Below are 12,602 nucleotides of genomic sequence, written 5' to 3'. Positions count from 1 at the left end.
GGATACCCCTTCCCTATTGAATGTCTGTTCGCGGAAGGTGTATGGTTGCTATCTAGTGCCCGACTTATCCTACAGCACTAATCACACGTTACAGCGTCCAGTTGCTGTGACCGCCAGTACGGCGCCGTGCACTTCCTCTGTGCTTTCCTTACCCAAGCCTAGGTGGTTAGTGGCGTTCGTCAGTGCGGCACTGCATGCACTCTTGTGCCCTAATATTGTTATTCAGCTTCCTTACACACCCAGTTGCGGTGTTGTGCCAGCAAGGGTCTAATCGGACTTCAATCCTAGTTGGGGTTGAGTTCGCTGACTACTTGCTCGCCCTCTATGTGCGGTACCATGATCCTGTGACGCAACAGGATCGCTTCCTTCACGCTGGGTGAAGTTTAACCCACGTGTGTATACTTATGAGTACCGCCATATAGTCCGTCATTACTTGGCAGCAGGTTCCATCTCTGTACGGTGGACCCCGGGCTGCGAACGCACCATACACTATCTGTCTTACTATTTGGTGCGTTCCGCTAGCCCTAACAACGTGTATTTTAGCAAATGAATTTGCATTAGATCACGCAGACACTGTGCACTACATAGGTTACTGAAGCCCAACACTAGCCTTGTTTGTGTGCAAGTTTATTGCTAGCTCCATGACTTGGTAGCTGACTATGGATTTTCTATCAGTATTTTATACGTCTGTTGCCTTCATCTATATCATGGAGGCAACTGGCACAGCAAAAGTTTGGTGACTGTTGGTGGTAAATATAGCAGCTTTTTCTGTTTTTTTTATTTTTTGGACTTTTTTATATTTTTTTTTGATTCAGTAGTGAAAGCTGTATAAAAACACTGAAAAATAATAGTGTATAGTCTTTGAAGAAAAGAGAATATTAATCTCTTTCCGACATTAGTCGTAATAGTACACCGATGTCGGACCCCCTCCATTTTATGTGGGCTACGGCGCTGAGTCCACATCTTTTATGGCACGTCAGCTGTTTTTAACAGCTGATATGTGCCTCTAACAGCTGCGGGTGGAATTGCAATCCTCCCTTGGCTGTTAACTAGTAAAATGCCAAAGTCAAACTCTGACATCATCATTTAACATGTGCTTTCCACCCATCGGCGCCCGTGTCACATTACCAGGGGTTGCTGATAGGTTGGCATGACAACTACAGGTCTCCAGCATACCTCTATGGGTGTCACTGCCGGATTGCTATGAGCGCCGACAACCCTGCACCAGAGCCAATCAGGGTAATGGCAACTTATAGTCTCCCATGGAAGCATGCCAAAAGTAAAAAAAAAGTTTTAAAACATTTAAAAAATAACTAAATAAAAGTTCAAATCACCCCGTTTTGCCCCATTCAAAATAAAACAATAAAAAAAACAAACATGCATATTTGGTATCGCCACATTCAGAATCGTCTGATCTATCAATATGAAAAAAAGAAGTAACCCAATCACTAAATAGCGTAACGAGAAAAAAAGTCAAAATGCCAGAATTACGTTTATTTGGTCGCCGCAACATTGCATTAGAATGCAATAAAGGGCAATCAAAATATCTTATCTGCACCAAAATGGTATCATTAAAAATGTCAGCTCTGCATGCAAAAAAAAACGCTCACCCAACTCTAGATCACAAAAAATGGAAACACTATGGGTATCAGAAAATGGCGCTTTTTTTTTTTTTACAAACATTGGCTTTTTTTTCACCATTTAGATAAAAAAGAACATAGACTTGTTTGGTGTCCATGAACTCATAATGGCAGGTCTGTTTTAGCATTTAGAGAACATAGTAAAAAAGCTAAACAAAAAACAATTGTTAAAATGCTCTTTTTTTTGCAATTTCACTGCATTTGGACTTTCTTCCCTGTTTTCCAGTACTCAACATGGTAAAACTAATGGTGTCGTTCAAAATTACAACTTGTGCCGCAAAAAAGAGCCCCCACTTGACCAAATTGACTTGCAAATAAAAATATATATGGCTCTGGGAAGAAAAGGAGCATAAAACGTAAACACAAAATCAAAAATACCTCCGGGGTTAATGAATTAAAGAGATTCAATTGACAAGAAGAGCTAATAGAAGATAGGATAGGTGGCAGTTAGCTTTTTACAGTAATTATAATGCTGCTGCATTTCCATTGCATGCGACAAATATTACTAAAAAATCCAATTCTGTGCCTGCCGCAAAAAGTTTGCGAGTCACTAGTTACTGATTTTATGAATTCAGGACTGTTGCATACATTGCCTTTAGTTATTGCTGCAATTTTTGGTTGTGCCATGTATTTGGCATTGCTTATTCAGTCCTTTCTTGGAAGCAGAAAATTCTATTAAAAAGAATACAAAAGAAAAGTAAAAACATACAGACATTTAATGTGTGAATGTCTATCTCACAAAATGTTCATGTCACAAACTAGAGTTTTTTTTGTACATCTGTTTTAATAGATGGTATACATTTTACATCTGTACCCGTCAAAACAATATGGTGCCTTGTTGCCACTGTTCCTTTCTAGGCTCACTAGGTGAGATAAATCATCTTAAGGCCCCGTCACACATAGCGATGCTGCAGCGATACCGACAACGATCCGGATCGCTGCAGCGTCGCTGTTTGGTCGCTGGAGAGCTGTCACACAGACCGCTCTCCAGCGACCAACGATGCCGGTAACCAGGGTAAACATCGGGTAACTAAGCGCAGGGCCGCGCTTAGTAACCCGATGTTTACCCTGGTTACCATCGTTAAAGTAAAAAAACAAACAGTACATACTTACCTACCGCTGTCTGTCCCCGGCGCTCTGCTCTGCACTCCTCCTGTACAGTCTGTGTGAGCACAGCGGCCGGAAAGCAGAGCGGTGACGTCACCGCTCTGCTTTCCGGCTGACCGACGCTCACAGCCAGTGCAGGAGGAGAGCAGAGCACAGCGCCGGGGACAGACAGCGGTAGGTAAGTATGTACTGTTTGTTTTTTTACTTTTAGGATGGTAACCAGGGTAAACATCGGGTTACTAAGCGTGGCCCTGCGCTTAGTTACCCGATGTTTACCCTGGTTACCAGTGAAGACATCGCTGAATCGGCGTCACACACGCCGATTCAGCGATGTCAGCGGGACCTCAGCGATCAAAAAATGGCACAGGCCATTCCGACACGACCAGCGATCTCACAGCAGGGGCCTGATCACTGGTACGTGTCACACATAGCGAGATCGCTACTGAGATCGCTGTTGCGTCACAAAACTTGTGACTCAGCAGCGATCTTGCTAGCGATCTCGCTATGTGTGACGGGGCCTTTAGTTTCATGTCTGGCTGGGCACATGGACTGTGGGTGTTGATGCAGCAGGCATTTAGGTAGCAAGGACTTTGCACACTCAGGAATCCCAGGGGCAGCAAGCTGGATGAAGTGAATCCTAGCGGAGAAGGAATATAGGTAAAAGCACAGCATACACAGAAGGTGTAGCGCATCAAACATAAAGTCTAGAATTTAAATCTCAAGACATACAGTTGAAACAATAAGTTTACATACATTATATAAAAAGACACATACATTATGCATATTTTTCTCAATATCTGACATGAATTCAGAATAAACCTTTCCTATTTTAGGTCAATTATGATTACCATAATTATTAATATTTGCCAAATGCCAGAAAAATGAGAGAGAATATTTTAAGGAATTTTTATTTCTTACTGCAAAGTCAAAAGTTTACATACACTAAGATTACTATGCTTTTAAACAATTCTCATCTGCCCATATGATGATGTCATGCATTGGAAGCTTCTATTGTGAGCCCCATCGGGGACAGCGATGATAATGTGTGAAAACTGTAAAGCGCTGTGGAATATGTTAGCGCTATATAAAAATAAAGATTATTATTATTATTCTGTTGTTTTGGCAACATCTGAGTTAATTAGAGACACAACTGTGCATGCATTTTAGGATCCATAATGTGTTTCATCAATCTCTTTTCATAAAATATATTATAAAATATATTGCGTCCTCGGTACCATAACCACTACCATCATCTCCAGTAATTGTGGGTGGAAACTTAAAATTTCAGATAGCAAAGATCATTGATTCTCGCTTAGTTCATCGGTCACTTCAGTATCTGGTATACTAGAAGAAATATGGTCCTGAAGAGAGGATATGAGTACCAGCATCTGAAATCCACATGGCCAGGCTGATGCAGTCTTTTTACTTGGCACACCCTGATAAACCCAGTTCTGAGATTCTGGAGGTCCCTCGTAGAAGGGCGTCCTTTCACGGGTTTACCACGACAGAGAAGAGCCAGAAGACCACAGCGTCTGAGTTCTCCTACTCAGACGCTGAATAGAAGCACTTCACCTTCCTATTAAATGGTGTAATTTTCTTTGGGCAGTGCCGAGATTAATCTGCTCTGTTGAGAGCTCTTGGAACTAAGGCTCTCATCTGTGCACTGTTAGTCCCATCCCATATAAAATCTGGGTCCTGACTAACACACATCGTCAGAGCAAGCTTATGCTGCATTATTAGGAGGATAGGTGTTGCTGCTTATTTGAGTAGTCACTTGGTGGATTTATCTGTGACAGTTGCTTGGTTTTGTGAGTGTGATAATTCCTTTTCTTCTCCTACTCCCTGGTGCATACCTCTGTTATATGTGAGTGTATATTTGTATGTTTGGTATTTTATGTTACCCCTGTTTGTATTACCTTGTTAGTCTGATTGGTGTACTACACTGCACTACTACTCCCCCTCACCTGCATGGGGGAAGGGTAGAAACTGAGGGTGGTTTAAGGAGCTAAAGCAAGATATGTGGCCTTGGCATCTTCACCTTCAGAAGTAACCTGGGGAACAGGGTGCACTAGAGTGCTATCTAGCATTAGGGACAGGAAAGGTGTTTTTTTTTCAATAAAACATCTCCTTGATAGTATTGCATTATGGAAAATATCTGTCTGCATTTCTTAGCATTTAATAAACTAAAAAAAGCACAGATGAGAACTGTAGATGCCGAGGTCAGACAAGGAAATTTGTGTTGCACTTTAAAGACACATCATGCTTACTCCCCTTCAAAATCAGAAGATGTCCAGGAGTTCCATCAATTGAGAGCTAGCAGCAACTAGTTAAACCCATCTACATTCACTTAGTGATCAGAGACATTGTTTAATAATGCTCTTCATAGAAGAATGGCAGTCAAAAAGCCATACATGAAAACAAGAAAAAGGAACTCAATTATACATGAAAACATAGCAACTAGAGTGGGGAGCAGGAAAATGGCAGCAGCTGCTCTGAACTAATGATAATTTTAACTACTTGGCTCTAACAAATTGCAGTTGTTTGCTGAAAAGCTGGATAGCAGTACAATACTGTGTGCTGACAGGCAACAGATAAAAAGTATGGGGATTCTTTGTAAGTTTTGTCTACAATAGCCACTGTAAACCAAAACTGGGAATTTGATCAGAAAGAATGGGACCATCAATTCTGAGAAATACAGGTAGATGCTTATCCGTCATGCAATGCAATCTGATTGACTTCAAATTTATTATGCAGCAGGGCAGCAATCCCAAACATACAGCCAATGTCTTTAAAAACTACTTTTAGCCTAAGAAGACTATTGAATCATGAGAATAATGATATGGCCATAAAAGAGCACCAATAAGTCTGTCTAAGATAACATGAAGATACACAAGGATTTGTATAAAAATGCATCCACAAAATATCTGTTAGTTCCTCAAAATGTTAGAAACAAACCTGTTGCTGAGTTGCTTTAAAAACATTTTAGGGCCCGCTCTCTCTCTTCTGTAGTGTAGTAAGCTCTAATGATCAGCAACTTGTAGTTTGTAACCTCTTATGGTCAGCTAGGACCTCTCTTTAACTATCTCACATGTAGAGTCTAAGAGCTTCTGACCAACAAGGTCCTCTCTCTCGTCTGTCAATGCAACCTGTTATAGTCAGCAGGGTAATCTCCCTCACGTAAAGTGTAAGCTTTTTTGCCAAGTGTGTTACTCCCTCCTCATTTTCTGAGCAATGAAAAGCTTTCCAGTATTCCAGGGATTTGCATGAATTTATTTGGGGAACATTCAAATTTGTGGAAAATTCTAATTTCAAAAGATCTCTAGTGGTCACACAAAATATTCAATCATTGATTTAATTTAGAATTCTCTATTGATTATTCACTTTACATTTTGTTAAATGATAAAGAATAAACTATTAACAATTCTGACTATGATGTGCCAGCTAGCCTTTTCATTATATACATTTGAAATATTCATTATATACATTTAAAATATTCATTATACAGCATTTCCTTAACCCCTTCTTGACCGGAGGTATTTTCCTTTTTGCATTTTTGTTTTTTGCTCCTATACTTTCAAAAGCCATAACTTTTTTATTTTTCTGTCAAAATGGCCATATGAGGGCTTCTTTTTTTGTGGGAAAAGTTGTAATTTTGAAAAACACCATTGGCTTTAACATATTGTGTACTGGAAAACAGGAAAAAAATTCCAAGTGTGGTGAAAATGCAAAAAAGTGCAAATCCACAGTTGTTTTTTTTTTTTTTACCATGTTCACTAAATGCTAAAACTTATCAGCCATTGTAATTCTCCGGGTCATTACGAGTTCAATAACACCAAACATGTCTAGGTTATTTTTATTTAAGTGGTGAAAGAAGATACCGTTTTGGTATAGATACGTTCTTTTGATTGCCCATTATTGCATTTTATTGCAGTATAGCAAGAAAATGTAATTCCGATTTTTTTCAATTTTTTCTCATTATGCTGTTTGTTTAGCGATAGAGTTAATTATTTTTTTATTTTGATAAATCGGGTGATTTTGAATGTGACAGTACCAAATATTCTTATATTTGATATTTGTATAGTTTTATTTTGAATGGGGCGAAAGGGGACTAATTTGAACTTTCATTTAATTTTTATTTTTTTATATTTTTAAAAACTTATTTTTGCATACTTCAATAGTAGTGGTCTGATTGCCTCTTCTACACATAAGCAATAATCAGATCACCTGTGTATAGTAGAAATGTACCTTCACTTGCTATGAGCACCGACCACCAGGCGGTACTCATAGGAATCCAACTATGACAACCATAGAGAACTGCTGGAGACCTATGGTTGTCATGCCAACCCATCGGTGACCCGCAATCACATGATGGGGTCACCGATGGGTTGGAATTCTGGCACGCTTCCAGTAAGCGTAAGTTAAATGCAGCTGTCAGAGATTACAGACATGTGACATGGAAAGATGTGGGCTCATTGCCGAAGTCCACTTCAAAGGGGGATTCCGGTGTGGGAATACTAGTAAGACCAACGTCGTAAAGGGGTTAATATAAAGTATATATTTAAAAATGGGGTCAGTGAAAAAATATACCTGTAAGAAAATACACACATTGGAGTATACTCCAACTGGGTTCTTCTTTCTAGCTATTACAGTATCAAATGGCCAACAAGCCATACTGTATGTATAATAATTGCAATACATCATGGGAGCAGGTTTGTATTTTGTCTTCGACACCTGTCTACATGATAAATAAAGCACACATTTGCAAGCAGATCTCAACATTTACTGGTGACAGCTGCATAACTGATTAAGTGGATTGTACTGTAAACTAAAACAGGAGCAGCTATAATTTTGCCTACTGTTAAACCAATGTAAAACATTGTCAAGAATTACCAGGAGAGGCAAAACTATGCTTCAGAGGCTTTATAAGAAAATGTGCATCTGTGCTTTACTTCATGCTTAAGCCTGCACATTTTATAGCAAATTAAAACTGTGTGTCATGATGTATACTTAGATTGTGTACGTAGATTCAGTGTAATTTGGGAATTCTGAGAAGACTGCTTATAATAAATGAGGTTCCTTGCTATCGTCTCTCGAAAAAATCCTTAGCATACTGCATTTTGAGCGTTAATTACATACACCTTGTAAGGAGACAGAAAAGTTGTGTCTCTCAGCTATTGTCAAATGTGTGATACTCAGTTATCTCCTACAATTGTATGATAAGAGGAGTTTCTGTACATTTCACCATATCCCTGCTATGTAGAGAAAATTAAGGAAAAGTTATCTCTGCAGAGCAGGAAGTGTCAGTCTATTATGAGGGCTCAGTAATCTATGTGAAAACTGTATTTCAGATTATATCTGTGGCATAGAAAGTAAAAAAAAAATCAATAACTGAATAACACAAAAGAGTAAAGAGCTCTAATTGGTTAACAAAAGATTTACCTAAAGGAAACTTTAAATGTAAAAACTGCAGATTTTGCCATCTACATAGGTTAGACATTCCATTGAGAATCAAGGTATAAGTCATAAAATTCATGATTTCATATCATGCATAAGCAAGTTTGTCGTCTATGTGATTTTTTGTCCTTGTAAATATTTTTATATTGGAAAAACTATACGGCCATTAATAACAAGATTTCGAGAGCGCTACAACTCTGTAGTATCAGGTAAGGGCTGCATGCGGCTTACAAAGCACATGCAGGAAAAACACAACGGTAATCCTGAATTACTGCAATTCACAGGTCTCAAAATAGTTAAGTTTCCACGTCAAGGAGGCAATCATAATAAGGTCCTTCTCAGAGAGGAAGGGAAATGGATTATAAAAACCAACACTCAAGGACCGCTCGGCCTGAATGATAAGTTAGATATGGCCGTATTCCTATAAATTGCGTCTATGTACAGTAAGCATATTTGTAATTTAATACTGATATTGATGGCAAAAAATCAATTTGTGTAAAATGCAAAACCAATGTCTGTAGTTTGTTCCGATGTACATGTTGTTATGATAAGGTAATTCAGTACCACAATGGACATAGAGGTCAGAGCACATACAGTGACCTGACAATAACCCAAAAACATAGAACGAGCTCTGAGACGTGGGAACTCTGCTGACCGCAATCCCTAATCCTCTCCAACCATACTAGAGGCAGCCGTGGATTGCGCCTAACGCTCCCTATGCAACTCGGCACAGCCTGAGAAACTAGCTAGCCTGAAGATAGAAAATAAGCCTACCTTGCCTCAGAGAAATACCCCAAAGGAAAAGGCAGCCCCCACATATAATGACTGTGAGTTAAGATGAAAAGACAAACGTAGAGATGAAATAGATTTAGCAAAGTGAGGCCCGACTTTCTGAACAGAGCGAGGATAGAAAAGGTAACTTTGCGGTCAACACAAAACCCTACAAAAACCACGCAAAGGGGGCAAAAAGACCCTTCGTACCGAACTAACGGCACGGAGGTACACCCTCTGCGTCCCAGAGCTTCCAGCAAGCAGGAAAAAACAAATAGACAAGCTGGACAGAAAAAAACAACAAACAAAATAGCAAAGCAGAACTTAGCTATGCAGAGCAGCAGGCCACAGGAACGATCCAGGAGGAAACAGGTCCAATACTAGAACATTGACTGGAGGCCAGGATCAAAGCACTACGTGGAGTTAAATAGAGCAGCACCTAACGACTTCACCACGCACCAGAGGAAGGAAACTCAGAAGCCGCAGTACCACTTTCCTCCACCAACGGAAGCTCACAGAGAGAATCAGCCGAAGTACCACTTGTGACCACAGGAGGGAGCTCTGCCACAGAATTCACAACAGTACCCCCCCCTTGAGGAGGGGTCACCGAACCCTCACCAGAGCTCCCAGGACGACCAGGATGATCCATATGAAAGGCACGAACAAGATCGGGAGCATGGACATCAGAGGCAAAGACCCAGGAATTATCTTCCTGAGCATAACCCTTCCACTTAACCAAATACTGGAGTTTCCGTCTTGAAACACAAGAATCCAAAATCTTCTCCACAATATACTCCAACTCCCCCTCCACCAAAACCGGGGCAGGAGGATCAACAGATGGAACCATAGGTGCCACGTATCTCCTCAACAATGACCTAAGGAATACGTTATGTATGGAAAAAGAATCTGGAAGGGTCAGACGAAAAAACACAGGATTAGGAACCTCAGAAATCCTATATGGACCAATGAAATGAGGTTTAAACTTAGGAGAGGAAACCTTCATAGGAATATGATGAGAAGATAATCAAACCAAATCCCCAACACAAAGTCGGGGACCCACACAGCGTATGCGATTAGCGAAACGTTGAGCCTTCTCCTGGGACAAGGTCAAATTGTCCACTACATGAGTCCAAATCTGCTGCAACCTGTCCACCACAGTATCCACACCAGGACAGTCCGAAGACTCAACCTGCCCTGAAGAGAAACGAGGATGGAACCCAGAGTTGCAGAAAAACGGCGAAACCAAGGTAGCCGAGCTGGCCCGATTATTAAGGGCGAACTCAGCCAAAGGCAAAAAGGACACCCAGTCATCCTGATCAGCAGAAACAAAGCATCTTAGATATGTTTCCAAGGTCTGATTGGTTCGTTCGGTCTGGCCATTAGTCTGAGGATGGAAAGCCGAGGAAAAAGACAAGTCAATGCCCATCCTACCACAAAAGGCTCGCCAAAACCTCGAAACAAACTGGGAACCTCTGTCAGAAACTATATTCTCTGGAATGCCATGTAAACGAACCACATGCTGGAAGAACAATGGCACCAAATCAGAGGAGGAAGGTAATTTAGACAAGGGTACCAAATGGACCATCTTAGAGAAGCGATCACAGACCACCCAAATGACTGACATCTTTTGAGAGACGGGAAGATCTGAAATAAAATCCATAGAGATATGTGTCCAAGGCCTCTTCGGGACCGGCAAGGGCAAAAGCAACCCACTGGCACGAGAACAGCAGGGCTTAGCCCGAGCACAAATCCCACAGGACTGCACAAAAGAACGCACATCCCGCGACAGAGATGGCCACCAAAAGGATCTAGCCACTAACTCTCTGGTACCAAAGATTCCAGGATGACCAGCCAACACCGAACAATGAACCTCAGAGATAACTTTATTCGTCCACCTATCAAGGACAAACAGTTTCTCTGCTGGGCAACGATCAGGTTTATTAGCCTGAAATTTTTGCAGCACCCGCCGCAAATCAGGGGAGATGGCAGACACAATTACTCCCTCTTTGAGGATACCCGCCGGCTCAGACAAACCCGGAGAGTCGGACACAAAACTCCTAGACAGAGCATCCGCCTTCACATTTTTAGAGCCCGGAAGGTACGAAATCACAAAGTCAAAACGGGCAAAAAACAGCGACCAACGAGCCTGTTGGTCAAGATTGCCAAGATTCAACCGCTTGGCAGACTCGAGATAAGTCAAGTTCTTATGATCAGTCAAGACCACCACGCGATGCTTAGCTCCTTCAAGCCAATGACGCCCCTCCTCGAATGCCCACTTCATGGCCAGCAACTCTCGATTGCCCACATCATAATTTCGCTCAGCAGGCGAAAACTTCCTGGAAAAGAAGGCGCATGGTTTCATCACCGAGCAATGAGAACTTCTCTGCGACAAAACAGCCCCTGCTCCAATCTCAGAAGCATCAACCTCGACCTGGAATGGAAGCGAAACATCCAGTTGACACAACACAGGGGCAGAAGAAAAACGACGCTTCAACTCCCGAAAAGCCTCCACAGCAGCAGAAGACAAATTGACCACATCAGCACCCTTCTTGGTCAAATCGGTCAATGGTTTAGCAATACTAGAAAAATTTCAGATGAAGCGACGATAAAAATTAGCAAAGCCCAGGAACTTTTGCAGACTTTTCAGAGATGTCGGCTGAGTCCAATCATGGATGGCTTGGACCTTAACAGGGTCCATCTCGATAGTAGAAGGGGAAAAGATGAACCCCAAAAATGAAACCTTCTGAACACCAAAGAGACACTTTGATCCCTTCACAAACAAAGAATTAGCACACAGGACCTGAAACACCGTTCTGACCTGCTTCACATGAGACTCCCAATCATCCGAGAAGATCAAAATGTCATCCAAGTACACAATCAGGAATTTATCCAGGTACTCTCGGAAGATGTCATGCATAAAGGACTGAAACACTGATGGAGCATTGGCAAGTCCGAATGGCATTACTAGATACTCAAAATGGCCCTCGGGCGTATTAAATGCAGTTTTCCATTCATCGCCTCGCTTAATACGCACAAGATTATACGCACCACGAAGATCTATCTTGGTGAACCAGCTAGCCCCCTTAATCCGAGCAAACAAATCAGATAACAATGGCAAGGGGTACTGAAATTTAACCGTGATCTTATTTAGAAGGCGGTAATCTATACAAGGTCTCAGCGAACCATCCTTCTTGGCTACAAAAAAGAACCCTGCTCCTAATGGCGACGATGACGGGCGAATATGCCCCTTCTCCAAGGACTCCTTCACATAACTCCGCATAGCGGCGTGCTCAGGCACAGATAAATTAAACAGTCGACCTTTTGGGAATTTACTACCAGGAATCAAATCGATAGCACAATCACAATCCCTATGCGGAGGTAGGGTATCGGACTTGGGCTCATCAAATACATCCCGGTAATCAGACAAGAACTCTGGAACCTCAGAAGGGGTGGATGACGAAATAGTCAGAAATGGAACATCACCATGTACCCCCTGACAACCCCAGCTGGACACAGACATGGATTTCCAATCTAATACTGGATTATGGACTTGTAGCCATGGCAACCCCAACACGACCACATCATGCAGATTATGCAACACCAGAAAGGGAATAACCTCCTGATGTGCAG

The 12,602-nt window shown here is 41.5% G+C and overlaps 1 protein-coding gene across 1 annotated transcript in view; it reads left to right on the top strand.

The window, feature by feature from the left end:
• Positions 1–12,602, top strand: part of CDH18 (cadherin 18) — a 1,182,266-nt gene that overhangs the window by 726,778 nt on the left and 442,886 nt on the right. The window lies entirely within an intron of this gene.

This window comes from Ranitomeya imitator, chromosome 6 (assembly GCF_032444005.1).
Source record: "Ranitomeya imitator isolate aRanImi1 chromosome 6, aRanImi1.pri, whole genome shotgun sequence".
Lineage (NCBI taxonomy): Eukaryota > Metazoa > Chordata > Amphibia > Anura > Dendrobatidae > Ranitomeya > Ranitomeya imitator.
The sequence above is the reverse complement of the archived record's forward strand: the minus strand, read 5'-3'. Positions and strand labels throughout refer to the sequence as shown.